This window comes from Panicum hallii, chromosome 8 (genome assembly GCF_002211085.1).
Source record: "Panicum hallii strain FIL2 chromosome 8, PHallii_v3.1, whole genome shotgun sequence".
Classification (NCBI taxonomy): Eukaryota; Viridiplantae; Streptophyta; class Magnoliopsida; order Poales; family Poaceae; genus Panicum; species Panicum hallii.
The window spans coordinates 16,927,578-16,951,517 of NC_038049.1; the positions used below are offsets into that span (position 1 = coordinate 16,927,578).

A 23,940-nucleotide genomic window follows, 5' to 3' on the forward strand; every position below is an offset into this window, starting at 1 on the left:
TTCTGGGGCCCGCCATCTTTCCGGTTCACGACACAACGGCTCTTTGTCAGGGACTCTGTTATAAGCCCTTTCCTCCAACCGATCACGGATGCTTACTGTGACAGTTCATGTATTTGTAATGCTAGGCATATATTGTGTTAGTGTGAAGTATGTGCTTGTTAGTGTAGAACTTGTGTATGTTTATGTGAAGCTTTTGAAAATTTAAAGTGCAAGTAAAAAGGGGTATTTTTGTAATTACAGAAAAACCTAGGGTTGTTTTTGCAAAATGTATTTGGATGTGAGGTAACTTCGAAATAAGTGAAGGGTGGTTTTGCAACGTGTTTTTCCTACTTTATGTCCTGTAAAAATATATATTTATCCAAAAAGTTGCAATAGAAATGCATGTGTTGAAATGTGTAAAAAATTTGGGTAAAGTGGTGAAAATAAGGGTATTTATGTAATTTTATAAAAGTACAAGTCCTTTTATGCAAGTAGTTGATTTACAAAAGTAATTTTCAAAGTTACTCAGGACTAAAGTATAAAAGATGCAAGTCATCATGATATGTCTATCCAATCATTATGACGTGTCTATCCTGTCATCATGACGTGTCATAAATGCTTGCATTTAGGTCCTGAATTTTATGAAGTTACACTTTTTAGGACAAAAGCGATTCAAATCCAACCTTTGTTCAAAATTTCACATGTAAAGATACAAGTTTTGAGTTTTTGAACTTGGGCCCTAAAGCAATGTTGTAGAGTTTGAAAAACTCTCCAACTTTCGTTTTGGGTATTTCTTCATTAGGGTTTTAGATTGATGAGAAATTTATGCTTTACAGAAAGGTCCCTGTAATTTTCTAGATTTACGCATAAGTCCTTGGAGAATTCTATTTCCCTTCCTCCTCTGCTTTTCCTCTCTCTGTTCTTCCTTATCCGATTTCTTGCTTCTTCCACGGGCGGCACTCTTCCTGGGGGTCTTCCCCTGCCCCTTCCCTTGGTGTGGCTCGGGCTCCAGGCGAGCCACGGCGCAGGGCGGCGCCCAGGGGCGCTCCTGCCCCGGGCGGCGGTGGCGCGCGGCTGGCAGCGCGTTGGAGCGAGGCCGGCTCGCGGGCGTGGCGCGCGGGCAGCTGCGGCAGCGGGCGGCGGCGTTGAACCGGCGGGCCACGGGGGCGGCTCGGCTCGGGCGCGCGAGCGAGGCCCGGCGCAGGCGCTCGGGTGGAGAGCGAGCGGCTCTGCGGGCAGCTGGCGCGAGCGCGGCAGGTGCGGGCCGGGCGCGGCCCGAGCGAGCGCGGGAGGAGCGCGGCGCTGGTGCGGGCGGCGCTGGGCTCGAACGCTGTGCAGGCGTGCGGACGGCTCAGGCGCAGGCTCGTGATCAGGCGTGGGCGGCGTGCGGAGCGCGTGGGTGGAGTGGCGCGCGAGCGAGCAGCGCGTGCGCGGCGGAGCAGAGCGGGTGCTGGAACGTGGAGGCGCGGGGGGCTGGCAGAGCGCGCGCAGGCGCGTGTGCGGGCACCCCAGGTCAACGGCGGCGATGTCCTGGGTCTTTTCCCCGCGACCTCCTGTGTAGGAGAGCAGTTGCAGCACACGCGCGACGCGGGCCAAGGAACGCGCGCGGCTCGGGCGTGCGCGGATGGAGCTGAGGTGCGGCAGCTCAGGGCAGGCACGCACGGAGGGCAGCGAGGCCGCGCACGGCGGTAGCTTGGCGAGGGCGGCCGCGGAGGGACCTGCGACGCGGCAAGGCTAGAGCGGAGCGCGGGTCCGCATCAGGAGGAGGAGGAGGAGGAGTAGCGAGGAGCGGATGTGCGTGCCGCAGAAGCATGTGCAAGGGAGCAGAAGAGCAGCAGGGGCGGCTATGGCGCGGCAAGCCGGAAGGAGAGGCGGCAAAGCGAAGGCGGCGATCAGGTGCGACGAGCTCGGAGGAGCTAGGCGCAGCCAGGCACGGCGAGCTCCCCTCATCCATGCGAAGGTCGAGGCAAGAGCAGCGCGACGCGAGTCCAACGCGCGACGCAGGATTGACGGCCGGCTCGGTTCGTTTCCACAGGCGCCTGCGTATGCAAGGCAACCGACCACGCGCATGCAGGTTGAGGGCTAGGGATACGGAAGTGGAACGGGAACAGCGCGTAGGAGATGCGACCAGGCGCGGCGGTCCTGCAGGAGGCTACGCGAGTGTGCTGACCGTGTTCTGCAGCACACGCGCGTGAGCAGTGGAGGCTTAGCCGTGAGCAGGAAAACCCTGGGGTTCCCGGAGAAGTTGGCATAGCGAACCCATCCGGCTCTATCGTCTCGTTCTATGGTCCACGACATCCAACAGCTCATACCCCTCGTTGATCGCTCAACCGACTACCGTCACCACGGATCACCGTGAGGAATGTCCCTCCGGCTATTCTTCACCCACTACAATCCCCTGGCAAGCTTCTTCGTCACCCACGGAACCTCGTCACCGTCGAGCTCTTCTCATCGTTGATCCTGTTCACCAAGGAAATTCACTTTCCACCCGTTCTTCTCCACAACTAAGGCTACCCCAAGGTTTGCCCCGATCCACTGAATCTTCCTAATGCCGGCGACCTCTTTTGCCGGAATATCATCGTTATCTTCCTGTTCTCTGTTTTTCCCGACCAGGGACTTATTTGCTTTGATTTAGAAAGTTCTAGGATATTCTCTGTAAAATTTCCAGAGCTTCCTTTATTTCAACTCAGTGAACTTCTACATTTCATAGATTTTCGTAAGAAGTTCATAAAAGTACAAAATCAGCTTTGTTTGAAACCCTAGGTCAAAATCTACAAGTTTTATGTTGTGATCTTGAGCTGAAGGTCTTTGAAGTGTGGTCTAGGTTAAATATTAGGAAATGTGTGCTTTATTTGTACCTTATGTGATATGCATGTGCTGTAGCTGAAAGGTAAATCATAGGATATATGTCTTAAGTAGAGATGTGTGATATTTAGTGAATTTTCACGCGAGTGCTCACATCCCTGCCATCAAGACTTTGTCCTTGTCTTGATTGCAGTCTCCTTAAGGCCTTTTCCGTATGGGGATCCTTGTTGATTTGTATGTATCTGCTGCTTAGCTTATACATCTCGGCAGCTATGCTTCAGTATCGGCTATCAGCTCAGCCGCTAAGCATCCGTTTCCTTTGAGTCTATGATGTTTCTGTGTAACAGCTGTCAGCCGATGCACTTCTTTTGATATGCTTCTACCATCGGCTGGTTAGCTGATCCGGTTGTTACCCTTCTAATATCGGCTACTGCCGATACAATTCTTTTATTCTATCCTACATCGACTACGCATAGTCGATGTATCGGAGATACACACACGATCTTAGGGTTCTTGCTATCGGCTGATCTAAGCTGATTCTAGTTGTTTTCCATAGCGGTCAAAGGTGGCCGATCAATCTTTCCCATCCTTATCCACACACTTCAATCAGCCGATTTATCGGCTAAGAGATCGGCTATATAAGTATCGGTCACATACCCTCAATCACATTCCAATCTGCTGTACGTCACTCAATTGTTGTGCTGACATAATCAAGCCGATACAACCACACCTAGTTACCTAGAATAACACTTAAGCACATCTTAGTTAAGACACAGCTGCTTTAGGAATCATCCCTCTGCTAAAGTAATCGATGCTTTCATCGATCAATTAGGAACCCGATGCACTTATCAATCGGCTAAACCTGATGCATTCTCATCGGTTAAGGCCAAGACCAATACACCAACCAATTAGATAGATCAGAAACATGCTGATAATCCAATCGGCAAGATCCTCCCTTAATCTATCCTTGTAACACTATACCTTCAATATTCCTCTCCATATCAGCCGATTTAACCTCAGGTGAACCAAATCGGCTAATCCTTTCTACTCATATACAGAGATTACTTCCGCCGATTTCTCTTCCGAGATGAAATTAGCAGATTTCCTAACACTGTATAGAGAACTCCCTTCTTTATCAAATCTATCGACTGAACCCCTGTTGTTCCAATCGGCTCTGTTGTAATCTTCAACAAGTAGCCGATCCTAATTAGTTGTCCACCTAAAGCTCTATCTAAGTTTAGTTTCAGATCTTTTTGGTTGTTATGTGAATAGTGTGTTAAATGAGTGTTGGAGGGCAAATTTATTGTAAAGTAAGATAGTTTTATGTGCACACTTTGAATGTAATGTTGCATTGCATGTAGATATGACTACTTCTGCAAACGGTACCCACAAGATCTCCCAGGAGTCTGCAGAGGATGTTCCTGAAGACCAAATGAACGTCACCAAGGGTTTATCTGAAGCGCCGAACCAAAGTTCGGAAGATAACAATACTAACATCCCTGACTTCAGCCCCACCAGTAAAGGCAAGCCCCGATGCATATCCCAGTATTTCAAATTATTACCATTTCACTTATGTATTATATATCTTGCATTATGTCTAGGAGTTGAAATGAAACCCTAGTTGCATGAGATCTTAGGAATCCAATGTATTGTACCCAAATCCTTATCGCTTAGATGCTCTGCTAAATAGGACCGGTAAAAGTCGGGTGATTACCTGTCACTCGCGTGATATAAGAGTTGCATGTTTACAATTCTGCAACCATTATAAGGATGATGGACAGGGTCATGTGCTGTATCATGACCTGAGGATTACCCTGTCTGTTTTGATAAAAGTTTTAAGGTCGAAATGTGTGGTAGTGGTGGCTAAGCATTTGAAAGTACTAGCCACATGCCGCGAAATATGGTAAGCGGTAAGCCTAGTACCCGAATGGCCCGGCAAATGGACACGTTTCCACCACTCGACTTTTATTTTATGTTTACACGCACCGACGTGTGGGAGTACGTTCTGCATGACAGACAGGAATACAGGTTTTGTAGTCGCGCTACAGACGTATGTCCTGCACAATTGTTGTGCGTACGGTCCTGCAGTCGCTTGTGGTGGCCCTGATCCATAACCCGGAATATAAGGGAAACGGTTGCTTCGGAACGACCTGTTGGTGTTCCAAGCGTGTGTGTTAGGTTTACCTTGCAAGGTTAAATTCGATTCAGAATCGTCCGCCTCTCACGAGGATTGAGACTGCTTATCCGTTTTGCCACATCGAGTCAAAAGTATAATTATGGATGAAATAATTTTTGATGGATGATAATATCTATCTTGCTTGTTTAGTATAGGTGCTTACCTAGAATGGCTAATCAAGCTAGAACCTGAAAGCTAAAACTTGAAAGTAGATTATACTCTTTGTTGCTTTTCAGCTGAAAATAAACCCAGAACCTTTACAATGCCTTCATGAGTCTAGTTATGGGCTAAAGTATACCCAATTCCAAATAAGTCTTGCTGAGTATTAGTATACTCAGTCTTGCTAGCTTTATGTTTTTCAGGTAAAGTCTTTGAAGACCCTACTCTTCCCCTGTCTTGGCCCTGTACTCTTCCAGATGGATGGTCCGTGGAATGAGCTCCGTCCCCGGCCAATTCTGATGATATCGAGTGATGTCGTGCCCGGGCTTAGCATGACATCCGTCTTATCGACGTGCTATAGATCATCGCGTATGTTTTCCGCTGCCAAAAACCATAACTTTAATAGTTTGTAACGTTTTCTCTAAATTTGGAACTTCATACTACTTTTGGAAACCCTTGTAATGTAATTCTCTGTGATGTAAAATATGATGGTGACTGTATCTCTGGACTCACCTTCGTGTGAGGTAACCTTATTTGATCCTGTATTCGGTGGTTTATCAGGACGTTACCCGACAGGCCAAGGGATTATACCGTTTGAAGCACGTTGGAGCCCTCGTGAATGGACTCGCATACTTGAGCCGGTATAATTCAGGTTGGTTCTGCCACACTTACTCTCATCTGATCGTTTACCGTAACTCTGCCCCCCCAGCCGATCATCAACTAAAACATGCTTTTCTTCATAATCACGCCTATCCCTGATGATCGGCCTCTACTTCCTGTCATCAAAACATGGTCTTTTGAACCATTGGCTATCCCGAAATGGCCCATTGCACTCTGGACAATTATCACCTGACGGCAGTTTGATTCCTTCCTCCCAACAGTATATGAAGAATGGGCATCTCCAATGATCCTTGTGCCGAGGCATCATCTCTTCCTCATGTCGTGCTTCTTCATGCTGTCGATTCTTGCGCTCACACGATCGTTGCAACATGTACAGTAGCTTCATAACCTTATTTCATTCTGTTTATATTGTTTGGTGTACTATTTCTTATTTTTTATACTTATTTGCTTATATGAACTTGTGTGGTGCGATATATGGTGCGCAGGTAGAGGATCCGCAAGAGCAAGGCTTTGAAGACGCTCCTGAGCAGCAGCAGTGCTTTGAGGAAGGCAAGTGGTCCTTGATCATAGTCCAGTCCTAATAATTTTCAATATACACACATTTACTTTATATGCATGCATGTGTCTATAACATGATTGATCCCAAATTAAGGATATGCCTAGCTTCTATTGTACTTCCTTGATTGAATCTTGGTTGTTTACTTCAAATTGTAGCTATGCTATGCTATGGTCGGTTAACTTGGAAATAATACTACTCTTATTTTTACTTCATGTTCTGGAATACCTTTATGGTGATAACTATAAGATCATTGCATTAATTGGAATATGGAGAACCATCCAGAAAAACAATGCAACTACAATACTATATAGCTCTGGTCTTGGCTAATTAATTAGAAACTTTAGCTTGTAATGGTCTTACCAAAAGGGCACGAGGGGAGTGTGGTGATGGGGTATAGCTCGGTCCTCTTGAGGCTTAGATATGATCCTGGTTAAGGTGTCTTCCTCATTAGCGAGGGTTATGACCACTGTGACTTGAAATCTTAGCAAACCATTGCAAGTTAGGGAATCTTTGTAAAGACCTCATAGTAAATCCCTGTCATTCACCTCGGAAGTATTTAAGGGCCTTGCAAACCCGGGCATTAAGAAAAACACGAGTTGTGGGTAAAGTGTATAACCTCTGCAGAGTGAAAACTGATATATCAGCCGTGCTCACGGTTAAGAGCTGCTTGGACCCTCACATGATAATTGAACTTGAAGATGATGTAAATTGATATTCTTTATTTATGTTGTTGGTACTTATCTCTTTTACTTAGTTAAGGGTTTATGATATATACTTACACTTAGTTAATGCTTGCTAAATAAAACTTGACCAACTAAAAGTGCTTATCGTGTCAAACCATGTCAGCTATTTCTTAAAATTGACCTTGCATGTCGTATAATTTACTCCACTTACTGAGTACCAACCATAAGTGTACTAACGCTTACTTTATTAAAACCAATGCTGCTCAGAATAAGATAATTGTCCAGAGTTCCCTGAAGACTTCGAGGAGTTCGAGGCGTATGTCTCTCAGTCATCTGCCCGTGAAGTTGAAGTTCCGCTGCTAGTTAAAGACGTTCATTTGTTTGCTTAAGAATAAGACTTTCGGTCATGTAACAAAGTACTTTAATACTATGGCATTGTTTCAAATATAAAATTGTATTGTCTATCATATGTGTGTGAACTTATTCCTGATGCACAATGCACATATGAGATGCATCTGGTTTCTTCTTAAAATCGGGTGTGACAATAACCAACAAAGAGATCGGCTATAGATGCTCTGCAGAAAAGGTTAGATAAATCCGATAACTTGATGATTACCATAGGATAAATTATGAATTCTATTAAGAACTAGCAAGAGATCAAACATGCAGCCTTACAAGAACTTGATAGAAGTCGATAACTTGGTAGATTGAACTAGACGAAACTACAGCGATTCTGACCAGTAATCTGAGCAGCTCGCCAGAGATCATGCAAGCACTCTCCTCCCTCCAGTCGCTAACTCTGGAGAGCCGGGGCCAGCCAGAACCAGAACTGCCAAATTGGTTGAGTCAGCTTGCATCACTTAAGGAGTTGACAATAAAGAGATACGAGGTGCAGCCATTGCAGGGTTCCATGGGGCATCTCAGTTTGTTACAGTCATTATGTTTGAAACATATTGAAAGCTTGACAGCACTTCCTCAATGGGTGCCAGACCTCATCTCTCTGCAACAATTGGAAATTTCGTACTGTTCGAACCTGAATGATTTGACAGGGACCATCGGGTGCCTCATCTCTCTCAACGAACTCGCCATCATCGATTGCAACGGCATCACGTCTTTACCAGAGAGCATACAAAAGCTACCCATGCTCAAAAAGCTAAAAATTTATCACTGCATTGAACTAGTGAGGTGGTGTGAAACTGAGGAGAAGAAGGCGATGCTTGCTCACATCAAAGTAAAGGTACCAGGCGTTTTTGTAAAAGTTCTTTAGTACAGAATTTACTTCGTTTTTCATACATTACACGATTTTGTCCCATGCAGATATGCCTATTTTTTCATATATATTGTGTTGCCATTTTTCTATTTTTTTCTGCTCTTTCTTTACAAATGGCATCTTGTCGAACTAATTGTTATGCTCGACAAGTGTAAAACAAAGAAAACAACTAGTGATTGCCTGCCAGCAAAAATGTAAAGAAATAGTATCCTGAGGATTTTCGAATTTTTCACTAGCATTTTTTATGAAACAATCAGAACATTTCCCGCATGTGTAATGTTTTTCATTCATGGAAACTAGATTCGCGCTTGCGGAAGTATTTGAAGTTTTTTATTTGTTTGTTGCAGAAATTTATTGACTCGTAGCTAGACAGACAGTACCAAACGCATAGCAGGCTGCAGATAATATAGGGATTTTCATTGGGTCGATGGAGGATCATCGGGACTTCAGGAGCAAGATTATAAACTGTTTGCAAGGGCTGGCCCGGCTCCTTCTCAAAAATCTCTCTGCCTTTGTTGGTATTCACTTCTGTCATCTCCCCCTGCTCCGGTCATTGTACTCACGGGTTATCCTGCAGTGGTGGTAACGGATCATGTCTCTAACGCTCTCTTCACAATCTAACTTAATTTTTATATATTTTTAGCTAAAAATTATATAAGATAAGAGTCTTATACCACCCCTACCCCGAGGCCGATGGTGCGCCATTGGATCATCAGTGCCACCGGCGTGGATGGACCTAGATGGCTGAGGCTGCCGACGGTGGCGCAGCTGCGACCTTGAAGGTGTTTCAAGCAACGTGCCTGACAAGGTTTTTCTTCTTTCTTTATTTGGAAACGGGGCATTTTTTTTAGGTTTCAGATCATGATATTTTCCTTTGAATTTTATTCATCTACTTACCTCATGTTATAATAACGGTGTCCCATAATTTTTACCGATTTGTAGATCATTTTTGTTCAGCTGGATTTTATGAATTTACCTCCTGCAAACATGTTCTTTTACACTGCCACGAGGTTGTAACTTGTGAGCCAAAGGTAGTTTGTACAATCCTCCAAACAAACTTAGCCAAATTACAATGCAATAGCAATTATGGGATGGTTCTATTGTTACTAGAAAAGACAACACTTTTTTCTTTGGTGCCAATTCTTCGTAGCTATATTATCTTTTGTAAGACTCAGCTTCATGAAAAAAAATCGACAAGACCTATTATTTAGGAGGAAAGGATTTATTTTCCAATCAAATTGGTTATGTCCTGAGATACCATAATTTGAAAGAATTTTCTATGTATGGTTAGAGCGCTGGGATAACTCGTAACTCTCCCTAATACTAAGAAAATACTTTTTTTAACCGGAGATTCTCCGACAAATTACCAATCTAATCCCATCATCAAAAATATTTTTGGTAATCATTGAAACACATCTTTCTCTCACCTAAATGAAAAATCATTTGTGCAGTCACGCTCGTCGTTTAATTAAACATTCACGCTTTGCTAGAAACAAAGATAAATGTGCGGTGGCTCCCATGTGTGTGATGTGGTGTCGAGCGAAGGAGAACGCACGTAATAACGTTGGCCACGACAAACAGGAGTCGAGTAAAAGTCAATGCTCGCCACGTCACGACTGCCCAAACGGGAAACCTTGCCATCAGATGCCTTCTTCCAACAGGCACAATTTGCCAGAAAATGGGATTTTTCGTCTCCATATACAATGTACATGGTCAAATGGGTTGCATGGCCCCACACGGCATGGGCCTGGTTTAGACACGGCCCGACGACATCCGGAAAATTAACCATGTCGTGTCGTGCCGGTCTGCGGGCTAAGCCGGCAGCCCAGGCACAGCACCATGATGGCTTGATCGGGCTGGGCCGGGCCGGACCGACTAGCCCATCAAGCATGGCAGCCCAACTACCCGTCGAGCACGGCCATCGGCCACCAGCCTCCACCGCCTTCACGCTGGCCGTCCCCCATGCCAGCCGCCGGCCTCCACTACACGCTCGTCGGCAGCTGTCCTCTGCCGCGCCCCCAACTCATTCCCCGCTGCTCGCGCACCGGCCACCAGCCTCCACCGCGCATGCGCCGGCTTCTCATCCATCGGTGCGGAAGGGAAGGGGTGGTGAGGAGAGAGGGGCAACTGGGAGAGGGGGTGACAGGGGAACGAGAGAAAGAAGGGAGAGAGAGGGAGAGAGGAGCAAGACAATGGAGGAACTGGACGAGTTGGATCAGACCATATTAGGACCGGCACTTAAAGTGAATTTTACCATTAACCTCGAATATTCAACTCTAAAGTTAGTTGTGCATCCTAATTTTTGTTGTACTTTTTCAGCATTCCGAAAACATGAATTAAACTGTAGAAGGATAAGTGTGAAAATTATTTTTTCCTCATACTTATGGATATCCGAAGATATATAAATTAACACAAGAAATATATATCTTATTCTCTTAGGAAAGAAATACTCCCCCTTTTTGTGACGAAAGAAATACCTCCTCTGCTCTTTGCACAGATGACTTTTGGACATGGCCCTTGACCATTCATCTTAATAAAAAATATAGAGATTTCTTTTTTCTTTTTGTAACTTGTTTTATTATTAAAGGTGCTTTAAGAATGAGTTCTACTTAATATTTGCAATAAGTTTCTGAATAATAGGACTGGTCTAATGCCGTGACTAAAAGACAACGATCTAAAACAGGGTACACATTATCTTCGTAGAACGAATGAACAAAAAGGTATTATACATTTGGAAATAGCCATGCTGAATATCTTTATATATGATTCTTTGTTGAGTAATATCATTGTTGCTAATAAATAATAATGGACTAACATTTTGCCACAATTTATTACGAGCAATATGGAAGCTTTCCCTATTACAACTGCGTTTTTCTCACCTATATAATTACACCTGGGAGATTTAGGAGCTCACTAAAATTTGAAAAATTCCTTAATTGGACACAAAATTTACTTTTTTTATGGAAAACTAATTGTACTCATTGACGATAAACAAATTTCATCGCGGCCCACACTCTCTGGCCTAATGAAGCACTGATACTCAAAATGTTTTGTGATAAGATCGATATCTGATGCACAGTGTACTTGTGCATATCGTATTACGCCAATATTTACAGTAAAACAATTTTCATATCGTAGCAATGGCTCCTTTGTCATGACAAGATTTCTAGAGGGGTAAATAAAAACATGCCGTTGTACATGTGACGACGAAATCCTGAATGCAACATGCAAACGGGAAAGCACACGTTGGAACTAGCCGCGCGTGCAGTGGACTACACGCGTGACGATCAGGGTCTTATACGCTAGCTGCACACAAGCAGACACCAACTCCTCGTGCCCCCGTGGCCGTGAATGTTGGCAGTAGTTTTCTTGGATCTGGTGACTGCCACTGCATAACTGACAAACATGACGATCACCTACAGAGAAGCAGTAACATCAGTAGACATGCAAAGGCCATTCTATATTTTCTATGAGTTTAGTAGTAGTCACATGCTTGGTTTTGGATCTGGTGACTGCCACTGCATAACTGACAAACATGACGATCACCTACAGAGAAGCAGCAACATCAGTAGACATGCAAAGGCCATTCTATATTTTCTATGAGTATAGTAGTAGTCACATGCTTGGTTTTGCAACTCAGCATAGTAGATTATTAGTAGTAATATGTTAGGCTGGCTGCTAAGCTTCATATTGTTTGCTCAAAAAAAGTGAGATCAAATCAAATATTTCGATAGTGGCATGCATATGCTTCCCTTCTGTGTCTTGTGTGATGAACTTTAAAACCATGCATGCTCTCCAATCAGCACGACAGAATGGTCTAAACCCAAACTGCATATAAGAAACAAGAAAAAAACTCATGCCTACAAAGATTTGAAAATCATTTCCAGAAATGAAAAACATGTAAGAATACCAAGAGTGGGTTCAGGATACATCACCAAATTCCACATGCAGAGAGCAAAAATCTGGAGAATTTTGAAGAGGGAGGCATGGCATGGTGGATGAGAGCCCTCTGGCTAGCCAAGAAGACCGGCCGATGCAGCCACATCGCATTACCCATCACACAAGAATTTCTCAAGAAACACTTTGCCGTCCCCATGGCTGATGGATATATGCCAACAGAGGGCACGCATAGGCAAGTCATTCTTGGCTACCAAAAGGGGCTCTCCATCCCCATGTGAGGCCGCCCTCTTCTTCTCCACCTGCTCTGTTGAGGCCTTCAGCCATGGCTGTTTCTATTGAGCTTGGTGTCTCTGTGTCATCCCTGGTTGCATACCCGAGGTATTTATAGTGTGGACAAGGAAAGGGGTCAGGTGATGATTGCCACATTTCGTTGAATGGCATCTGCCATATCTTCTTGTTCGTTCCATTATTCAGATGGCAACAAATATACGGTGTCATTCACGGCGAGTCGAAAATTGATGGTTGGGATAGAGGTCCACAAGAATTTCAGACCTTCAACGAGACTATCTTGGAATTTCTATGTATTGGATAGAGATCCAAATCTGCGCTATCTATATAGGCATTCCTCAAAAGCACAATATGCGGTCTTAAAAGGGAGCAAAACGGACATATCACGCTTGCATCACCATATCTTGCTACGATTTGATCCAAGGAAAAAAAAAGTAGTGTGGTTTCCATTGCCAATAATGATGCCAGCTGCAGCTACCCAGTATACTCGCCGCATGTAAAAATTCTTAATTAAGAATCGAGTGCAAGGCCTTGACATCATTGTAGAGTGCTTGTTGTGGGCTTAGAGATCATGTTTGATGTAAACCTTACATTGTGTTGGTTCGCCATGAGCGCCTACAGATAGCTCACATTGTAAACCTTCCGAGAATTTCTCCTTCTTAATACAAAGATACACTGCTCTCCTACATGTTCTCGAGAAAAAGAAGATTTAGAGATCATCTTTGATTTCCATATAGGCCTCGAAAGGAATACATGATGTGGTTTTAGGGAGAACTAAAGGTATACGTCGTGCATTGCCTAATCATCTCTTTGATTCAAGGCTATGCCATGGTATAGTTGGCTAAATCACCCCTTTTGTGAAAATCGTGAGACTCCTAAAAGAGCATGTTTATATTAGTGCTACAAAAGAATCACTGCTGTAGTGTTTGACCTTGATAATGTACATGTATGCTCATGATGCTTGCCACATTTCTTTGGATGGAAACTGTGACCTCCTCTTGCTCCATTCAAATGGCAATAAAGGTATGGTGCCATTTGCGTTGAGTTGAAAACCAATGGTAGGGATGGAGGTGCGCGGAAATTCTAGACCTTCAGAGAGAATGTTTACTCAGGTGTTGCTTATAGTGCTCTGCCCTGATTTTGTTCTTTTTTCAACTTGTTGCAGAAGCCGAAACTTTATTGCTAATAAAGCTTCCTTCATTAAAAAATGTTAAATAGATGCATATTTTGTGATAGAAGCTAAGCTAGGACATGATTTTCACAAGAGTCCCATAAATTTACCTTACAGATGTACCAAGTACATAATAACTTTGTAAGCAAACCAGTAGCTGCAACATGATCCGCCCATGTATTTGCTGCCCTTTATGACAAACTTTATTCCGTTCAAAGGGGCAAATTCTGGATTCGGGCATTTTGAATTATGCTGGAGGTTGCCATAGCCTAAAAGCTGGATTTCAACTTTCCTGAAGAATCATGTGGATTTCCCTCCCGTAGTTGACTTCACCCAAAATCTTTTGAAATCTCATGCTCATGCACAACTTGCATCTGAACGGACCAAGATGCCCAATGCTAAGGTCGACCAAAGCATCTGAAAGGTATCATTGCTTCAAAGGTAGGTGCAAATCTTCAGCAACTGTCAACGAGCATCGAACTAGTCAAGGAAAAAATTCTGGCAACATTCCCTTCGAAAACAGGGGGAAGCAAGCAGCGCCTGATAGGACAAGGAATGCAGAACCTTTTGCAAATATAGGCAAAAGGACGAGCGTATCAGTATAGGCATGAATGCATATCAGAAACGAAAATCCCATATCATCGAAACATGTTAGGCCTCTTGCTGTAAATTTGTTGTGCCATATCTCGGATTCCAATCAGGTGTAGCCTGCCATTTATGATGGCTCTTCATTTATACCCGATACCTCGAAGGCTAGAATAAACTAAATAATGTGAGCCCACAATTGCCATGCATACCATCTTTTCTAGTGTACCTATCTAGATCTGCTTTTATGCTCTCAACATTCCACCATACTTTGGTTGTGGTACTAAATTGATAAGTGGACTAATATATATATATATATATATATATATATATATATATATATATATATGCACACCGTTACTTTTGATCCATGTTTGATTGTAAGGTCAGTCTCAGTGTGAGTTTCATTCTACATAAATGATGTGTCACTTAAGCATATATGATGACATGGCGGTTTACAATGTTTCTAACGCGCTGAAACTCTTCCACGTATCTATTGAGAACTAGAGTTTCATTTCATCCAATTACTTGTCCAATTAAATATTTTCACATCATGTCTGAATTAAATGCTATGGCTTAGCCTTAAAAACAATAAGATGAAACCTTGCATTATAGGGATTGTTTCATTCGTAGTTAATTTCATTCAACTTTGGACGGTGTTACTGGCTTGGAAACAGTGAAACAAAACCGGCCGCTAAGAATGACCAATACTCAAGTTTGTATGCGGTGGGAAGCGGCGAATAATTAAAGCATCTGTACTAAATCGCAGCCAGCGGGTGCATGTGCTTTATCCCTTCTGCTGCAATATTTGTTTCCGCTTTGTTGACAACAACATTTGACATCTCGTGTGGATGATCATGTGATTAAGTAATGTGGTAGCCGTCTAGCCGAGTTACAAGTATTTTGAATATTTAATTATGCTAATTAATTATTCATCGTGATGGTGATTAGATGATCAAACAAATTTTATTCATAGTGTTGATAATATAATGATCAGTTTAGCAAGAGAACCTAGATGCCTTTCGGAGTATGACCAGTGTCTAATTGGTCAGCCAGCTACGTGATGATGAATATATATTGCTAATGGCTTATTAGTTTAATTAGAAACGAGAGGGAGAGATTGACTACCGTCAAACTCAGCTAGTTCGTCTTCTTGTGTGGAGCTGAATAGCTGATCCGACACCAAGACTAGACCATTAGAATTACCCGCCATGACAGGCAAGACCTGCGTGGTTGTTTGGTCCTTGGTTGACCCTGGCTTTTGATAGAATCTGGTACGATCGAAATGCATATACAGAACGTCTGCTTTGAAGTTTAGATGAGGGATTATGACTTTGGAAAGATCTGATCCAGGAAAACCGATCATAACGGATTTCTGAAACGGCCAGATCGGTTTTAAGTATGTAATCTGAGTTAGGAGTTGAATTTTATCTGATATGAAATTTGTTAGGGTTTCGACTCCTAATGGCGTAAGACTTCCAATCTCTAAATATAAATATAAAGGGCTACAGCCAATTCAGGGTATCCAATCGATCAAACACAAACCTAGCTTTTCTAACCCCATACAATTGTTTTTCATTTTGTTTCTACGGTATTTGAGGATGCTCTCGGTGTTTTGCTGACCCTAGAACAACTCAAGGTGCGCCTACTCCAACGGGATCCCTCCCGGGCTAGCGTACATCGGATCTTCATCGGGCACCCCGATGAAACCGGCCTCGTCGGCTTACCGAACCAGTTTGATTGGTTTCCGCAGCAGCGCTGCAAGATACGCCCCCATCATGATGCGGGTGACGTGCTCAGGTACCACCAGAGTTGATTTTACCAAAGTTGATTTACGTAGTGGGTACCACCAGATTCGTATGAAATTGGAAGATGAATGGAAAACTGCTTTTAAAACTAAGTTCGGGTTATATGCATGGCTAATCATGCCTTTTGGGTTAACTAATGCATCTAATACTTTCATGAGATTAATGAACGAGATTCTACGTGCTTTCATTGGAAAATTTGTTGTCGTCTACTTTGATGATATATTGATTTACAGCAAATCCATGGAGGCACATCTTGATCATTTACGTGCTGTTTTTAATGCTTTACGTGATGCATGTTTATTTGGTAACCTTGAGAAGTGCATATTTTGCGCAGATCGATATTATGCTTTACGTGATATATTGATGCATGTTTACGTGACACATCTTGTCTCTACGGTATTTGAGGATGCTCCCGGTGTTTTGCTGACCCTAGAATAACTCAAGATGCGCTTGCTCCAATGGGTACATCGGATCTTCATCGGGCACCCCGATGAAACCGGCCTTGCTAGCTTACCGAACCAGTTTGATTGGTTTGCGCAGCAGCGCTGCAAGATACGCCCCCATCATGTTGTGGGTGATGTGCTCAGTATTTGATGCAGTATGCTTCTGCGTTAATATACTTTTTAGCAACTCCGCTAGGAAGAAAAAGCCGGTTGCCATGGCCGGTAAGATACCTTAGATCAGTGAGGTTGATGCCGAAAACATTGTATGGCCGAGGTTTGAGCATCTCTCGATCAAGAATCAGAAAGCTGTTGATGATATAAGAAGAAGATCCGAGAAGAGAAGGAGAACGAAATCTGAAAGTAGGAAGAAGAAGCTATGAAACATAATATGTCACACTTGTCCGTGAATGGACAAGGAGCTTTCATGAAGATCAAGGATGTCATCTACGATCCTCCACAACTTGAGATAAAACCCTATATGAGTAAACAACCTGTTCTTGAAACAAAGATTGGTAATATTGTTGATGGCGCTATTGCTTCTCATTTAAATAATAAGCTTGAATCTGTGGAGCAAAATATTTATAGTATATTTGATGCTCTCTTTAGTCAAATAGAGATCTAACTTGTTATAAAGTCAATCAATAGTGATAAACATGCATCTACTTCTAATTCTAATACTCTTATTACCTAGGTAATGCATTAGAGGATATATCAAATTGGCAAGCAAATAAAATTCCTATGGGAGCACCAATAAATAATATACAAAGCCGAACTATCATTGATGATTCGGCTAGCGAAGGGATTTCAGCTCTTGCTACTATTGCTATGGTAATTAATTTGGCCAACCAAATGCCTAGCTGAATTAATGAACCAATTTCACATCATAAAATTTTATATAGCTCACCCCTAATGTAAGTGTGCCATATAGGCCAGCAAGTTCGCTGTGACATGTTTCTTCACCCCCAAACCTTGCACAAGCTAATTAAGCCTATAGTCCATCAATTGCAAATAATTGGCCTAGCGCTGAAGATTTTTGATCAAGTCACCTTCAAAGGAGGAGTTGACTAAGATCTTTAGGTACTTTTTGCAAGGAACCTAAAGTCAAATGTCGATTATATCTAAACATACCCTAATGATTATGAGTACGTTGCATATCCTTAGGGGTTTGGAATTCCTGAATTTTTTAAATTCACTAATGATGATGGTAGAACCATATTAGAGCATATAGACCAATTTATTATACAATATGGTGAAGTTAGCGATAATGATATTGACAAGTTTAGGTTATTTACAATCATGCATATTATGTGGGCCTCGTGCTTAGAAAAAAAATTAATTGAGAACAACACTGTCTTTTTTTTTGAAACGAGACACTGTCTTTAAGTATACCTGTGGAGTCTAGAGATTTCTTAGATAAAGGAAAATTTTATTGATCTCAGATAATAACATCAGTGATATAATCAAACATAAACTGGTTCCAGCCTCCGCCACAAGCACACAGCTAAAGAATAAAAAGAAATCAAACGATATGATCACTATTATACCACAGCGAGTAAAAGACAAGTCTTTAGCATCACCTATGAGGCCATGACCAACTGCAACCCCTGGACCCAGTGAAAGCCCGTCTAAAGCAACGTCTCTGAAAGAAAACGACACGCGCACCAGCCATTGCCATGACCCAAACCACAAGAGATAACTTAGTGAGATCTCTTATTACTCTGACATCGCTTGGGATGCCCTCATCATCAGCATCGTCATCGTCGTCATCTGTCATGTCCGGGCGATACGGCCGGACATACACCAGGCGTCGCCGGGCGCGGGATGTGCGACGCGCAGCAGAACGCGCATTGCGCACAGCAGGCACGCGTGAAGAGGAAGTCACGGCATGTGGCTAAGATGGAAAACAAAGATAGCTTTCCCTTGTTAGTAGCTCTTTCCTATTGTTAGTTTCTAAAATTAGTGGGCTAAGGGCCATATAATCATGTAACTATACTTGGACGGAATCAAGCAAGAAGTTATCTCCTAATCTCCTCTCTCTCTCAAGCCTGCGGTAGAGGGGTCTAACCTCACCGGAGAAGACGGACGGCGGCTACGAATTGCGTAGCCGAGGTCCGGCCAGTCAAGGCTTCGGCGTCCTTGACAACCTGGTATCACGATCCCGGCGATCCTCGCCTCCTCGACCCACCTCGTCATCACCAGCCACCGGCCCTTCTTCACCAGGCTCAGCCACCTCCTGCGCCGCGCCAACCATGGGGGACGACCTCAGGACCACCGTCGAGAACCTCGCCAAGGCCGTCCAAGCCCTCCAAACCACCGCTGAGGCCAATGCCAGGGCCATCCAAGCCCTGTCCACCGATCAGTCATCGTCCGCCGGCCACCGCCAACCGACCGGCGAGCACCACAACGATCGCCCGCCCCGGTTCCAGAAGATGGACTTCCCGCGCTACGACGGCAAGTCAGATCCGCTGATCTTCATTAACCGTTGTGAATCCTATTTTCATCAGCAGCGAACCATGGCGGAGGAGAAGGTCTGGATGGCCTCCTACAACCTCGAGGATGTGGCGCAGCTGTGGTACATACAGCTGCAGGAGGACGAAGGCACACCGCGCTGGGGCCGCTTCAAGGACCTCCTCAACTTGCGGTTTGGGCCGCCCCTCCGCGCGGCGCCTTTGTTTGAGCTCGCCGAGTGCCGGCGCTTGGGGTCCGTGGAGGAGTACTCGAACCGTTTCCAGGCTCTTCTTCCTCGCGCGGGTCGGCTTGATGAGATCCAGCGCGTCCAGCTGTACACCGGTGGTCTCCTTCCGCCGCTTAGCCACGCGGTCCGCCTCCACAACCCGGAGACGCTAGCGGCGGCGATGAGCCTGGTGCGCCAGGTCGAATTGATGGAGATCTCCAGGCCGGCTCCGGCTCCGGCTCCAGCTCGGCCCGCCCCGCGCGGTCTTCTCCCGGCTCTGGCGCCCCGCCCAGCGTTGGCCGCACCCCCTCCACCGCTCGCTCTCCCGGCGCCCCCGGTGGGCGCTCCCCCGGCTCCTGGTGCGGGAAATCAGAGGCGGCTGACTCCGGAGGAGCAGGCGGAGCGGCGTCGCTTGGGGCTCTGTTTTAACTGTGACGAAAAATATTCTCGTGGCCGCAACAGATTTTGCAGGCGCCTTTTCTTCGTTGACGGGGTGGAGATTGACGACACCGAGGACGTCGCGGCCGACGCGGACAACGGGGCACCTTGCTTCTCTCTGCAGGCCCTGGCCGGGGTGCCCACGGCAGACACCATGCAGATCGTCGTGACGCTTGGGGCCACTTCCCTCGTTGCGCTCCTGGATTCCGGCAGCACGCACAACTTCATCTCGGAAGAGGCGGCGCGGCGCTCCGGATTACCGCTACGATAGCGACCCCGTATGACGGCCATGGTTGCCAATGGCGAATGGATCACCTGCGAGGGCGTCCTCCGCGACGCGCCCCTACTCATCGCAGGCGCTCTGTTCCCGGCGAACCTCTTCGTCATGCCGTTGGCAGGGTACGACGTCGTCCTCGGCACCAAGTGGCTCGGCGCGAGGGGACCCATCGTCTGGGACCTCGCCCGCCGGCGCATGTTGTTCCAGCACGAGGGCCACACCATCTGCTGGCACGGCGTGCCATCACCGACCGCACCGCGCCTACAGGCCACCGTGGCCGTGGCCGCGGACGCCCTTCTCGAAGGGCTATTGGGCACTTTCACCGACGTCTTCGCTGAGCCGACCGGTCTTCCGCCAGCCCGGGGTCACGACAACCGCATCATCCTCAAGCCTGATGCTTCCCCGGTGGCGGTGCGGCCATACAGGTACCCGGTCGCCCACAAGAACGAGCTCGAGCAGCAGTGTGCCGCCATGATCGAGCAGGGCATCGTCCGCCGCAGCGACTCGCCGTTCTCTTCGCCCGTCCTCCTCGTCAAGAAACCGGATGGGTCGTGGTGATTTTGCATGGATTACCGCGCCCTGAACGCGCTCACCGTCAAGGACGCCTTCCCCATCCCGGTGGTCGACGAGCTACTCGACGAGCTCCACGGCGCGCGCTTCTTCACCAAGCTTGACTTGCGGTCGGGTTACCATCAAGTGCGGATGCGGCCCGAGGACGTGCACAAGACCGCGTTTCATACTCATGATGGCCTGTACGACTTCCTGGTGATGGCTTTCGGCCTCTGCAACGCTCCGGCCATGTTCCAGGCGCTCATGAATGATGTTCTCCGACCGTTCCTCCGCCGGTTTGTCCTCGTCTTCTTTGATGACATTTTAATTTACAGCAAGACATGGGCCGACCACCTGCGCCACCTCCGGGACGTCTTCTCCGAGCTGCGGCGCCAGCGCCTCTTCGTCAAGCACACCAAGTGTGCCTTCGGCGTCACCTCGGTCGTGTACCTTGGCCTCGTCATTTCAGAGGCGGGAGTCGCCTTGGATCTGGCCAAGGTGCAGGCCATCCATGAGTGGCCAGCTCCACGTTCAGCTCGGGCGGTCCGGGGCTTCCTCGGCCTGGCGGGGTACTACCGCAAGTTCGTCCACAACTACGGTACAATCGCCGCGCCCCTGACTGCCCTTCTTAAGAAGGATGGATTCGCATGGAGTGCAGCGGCAACAGCGGCCTTCGATGCCCTCAAGGCGGCCGTCTCCTCCGCTCCGATCCTCGCCATGCCGGACTTCACCAAGACGTTCATCGTCGAATGTGACGCTTCGTTGCACGGCTTCGGCGCGGTCCTCGTCTAGGAGGGCCACCCGGTGGCGTTTTTCAGCAGACCCGTCGCGCCACGACACCGCGCCCTCGCCGCCTATGAGCGTGAGCTCATCGGCCTCGTCCAAGCCGTCCGCCATTGGCGGCCGTACCTCTGGGGGCGTCGCTTCATCGTCAAGACTGATCATTACAGCTTGAAATACCTGCTCGATCAACGCCTCGCGACGATCCCTCAACACCATTGGGTGGGCAAGCTTCTGGGCTTCGACTTCACCGTCGAGTACAAGGCTGGGGCGGCGAACGTGGTGGCTGACGTGCTCTCCCGCCATGACACGCTAGAAGAAGGGACTGTCTTGGTCCTATCGGCCCCGCGCTTCGACTTCATCGCGCGTCTTCGGCAAGCCCAGCTCACCGACCCAGCTCTCGCCGCCATCCAGGACGAAGTGCGCGCCGGCTCCCGTGGGGCTCCATGGGCGGTGGTCGACGGCATGGTGCAGTATGCGGGCCGCCTCTACATCGCGCCTGCGTCCCCCCTCCTGCTGGAGGTCCTCCGAGCCGTGCATGAAGAGGGACATGACGGGGTGCAGCGGACCCTTCATCGGCTCCGGCGTGACTTTCATTTTCCTAACATGAAGCAGGTCGTCCAGGACTTTGTTCGCGAGTGTGTCACGTGCCAGCGCTACAAGTCGGAGCAACTGCACCCTGCCGGCCTTCTTCTACCTCTGCCTGTTCCGCAGGGTGTGTGGTCGGACATCGCCATCGACTTCATCGAGGCGCTTCCTCGTGTGCGGGGCAAGTCGGTCATCCTCACCGTGGTCGACAGGTTCAGCAAATATGCCCACTTCATTCCGCTCGCCCACGCGTACTCCGCCGAGACGGTCGCCCAAGCTTTCTTTGCCGACATCGTCCGTCTTCATGGGGTGCCGCAATCCATTGTGTCCGACCGCGACCCGATCTTCACGTCCGCGACCCGATTTTCACGTCGACATTCTGGAGGGAGCTCATGCGCTTGGTGGGCACCAAGTTACACATGACCACTGCCTTCCACCCGCAGTCAGATGGGCAGTCCGAGGCGGCTAACAGAGTCATCATCATGTATCTTCGCTGCCTCACGGGCGACCGTCCACGACACTGGCTGCAGTGGTTGCCATGGGCGGAGTTCGTCTTCAACACGGCGTACCAAAGCTCACTTCGGGACACTCCGTTCCAAGTCGTCTACGGGCGCGAGCCACCAACCATCCGGTCCTACGAGCCGGGGGACACTCGGGTGGCAGCAGTTGCCAAGAACATGGAAGAACGGCAGGAATTCATCGCCGACATCCGTGCTCGTCTCGAGCAAGCTCAGGCGGTTCAGAAGCGTCACTACGACAAGGCCCATCGTGCTGTTTCGTACAAGGTTGATGATTGGGTGCTGCTCCGCCTTCGTCAACGGCCGGTTGCGTCGCTGCCCCAGGCCACCACCGGCAAGCTTAAGCCGCGCTACTTCGGGCCCTACCGCATCACCGAGCTGATCAACGAGGTCGCTGTCCGCCTCGCCCTTCCACCTCAGGCTCGCCTGCACGATGTGTTCCATGTTGGCCTCCTGAAGAAGTTCCATGGCACCCCGCCAGACGCTCCTCCGCCACTTCCGCCGGTCCACCACGGCGCCATTGCTCCAGAGCCGGAACGCGCTGTCCGTCGACGCCTCGTTCGCGGCGTCCAGCAAGTCCTGGTCCAATGGAAGGGTCAGTCCTCTGCATCGGCCACCTGGGAAGATGTCGAGCCGTTCTGTGCCAGGTATCCAGCATTTCAGCTCGGGGACGAGCTGCCTCTCGAGGAGGGGAGAGATGTCATGTCCGGGCGATACAGCCGGACATACACCAGGCGTCGCCGGGCGCGGGATGTGCGACGCGCAGCAGAACGTGCATTGCGCACAGCAGGCACGCATGAAGAGGAAGTCACGGCATGTGGCTAAGATGGAAAACAAAGATAGCTTTCCCTTGTTAGTAGCTCTTTCCTATTGTTAGTTTCTAAAATTAGTGGGCTAAGGGCCATATAATCATGTAACTATACTTGGACGGAATCAAGCACGAAGTTATCTCCTAATCTCCTCTCTCTCTCTCAAGAGAGAGCCTGCGGTAGAGGGGTCTAACCTCACCGGAGAAGACGGACGGTGGCTACGAATTGCGTAGCCGAGGTCCGGCCAGTCAAGGCTTCGGCGTCCTTGACATCATCATCCTGGTAGGGGCGCTAGAAGTTTCCATCAGGTATGCTTTCGAAAGCGTCATCAGTGGCTATGTAATCTCTAGAGCAACTGTGCTATATTTTGCGCTTTGAGGACACCAGGTCTTCCTTTTGTACTCTAGTGCTTGTCGTTGATCATTATATCTACAGAAACCTTCCACAACATTGGGCAGCATCTCCCAGATCACATCTTGTTCAACCTGCAGGAGGTACGGAGTGATAGAGTTGGATATTCGCGTGAATAACCATCGATTGATTGAGGTAAAAGCGTTGCAAGTATGTAGGCCAAACTATCCTATCTGACCTCGTGTTGATTTGTGGAAACAGATATCACGAGGAGACACGTGTGAAGCACGTGATGCGTGCGTGACGGCAAAAGGCTGCAAAGCACGCGCACCAAACGGGAGACAGGAGAGCCAAGGCCACCATGCGCCAGGGCGATACATGGCACACCAAATGAGGATGAAAGCCATTCTGCAGAGGCGAGCATGATCTCCCTAACAGGCGTAGAAGAATGCAGTATGTCACTTCATCCTCAAGCGGCACAAAGAGACGTGCCTTCTGTTTTTCAGTGA

General features: G+C 47.2%; 1 long non-coding RNA gene across 1 annotated transcript; it reads left to right on the top strand.

Annotated features, from left to right (window-relative positions):
- The first annotated feature begins 5,708 nt into the window (after positions 1 to 5,708).
- On the top strand, positions 5,709 to 6,286 carry LOC112903365. Its single transcript, XR_003230791.1, has 3 exons — positions 5,709 to 5,771; positions 6,001 to 6,110; positions 6,226 to 6,286. It is a non-coding gene; the product is annotated as an uncharacterized LOC112903365 (long non-coding RNA).
- The last annotated feature ends 17,654 nt before the right edge of the window (positions 6,287 to 23,940 follow it).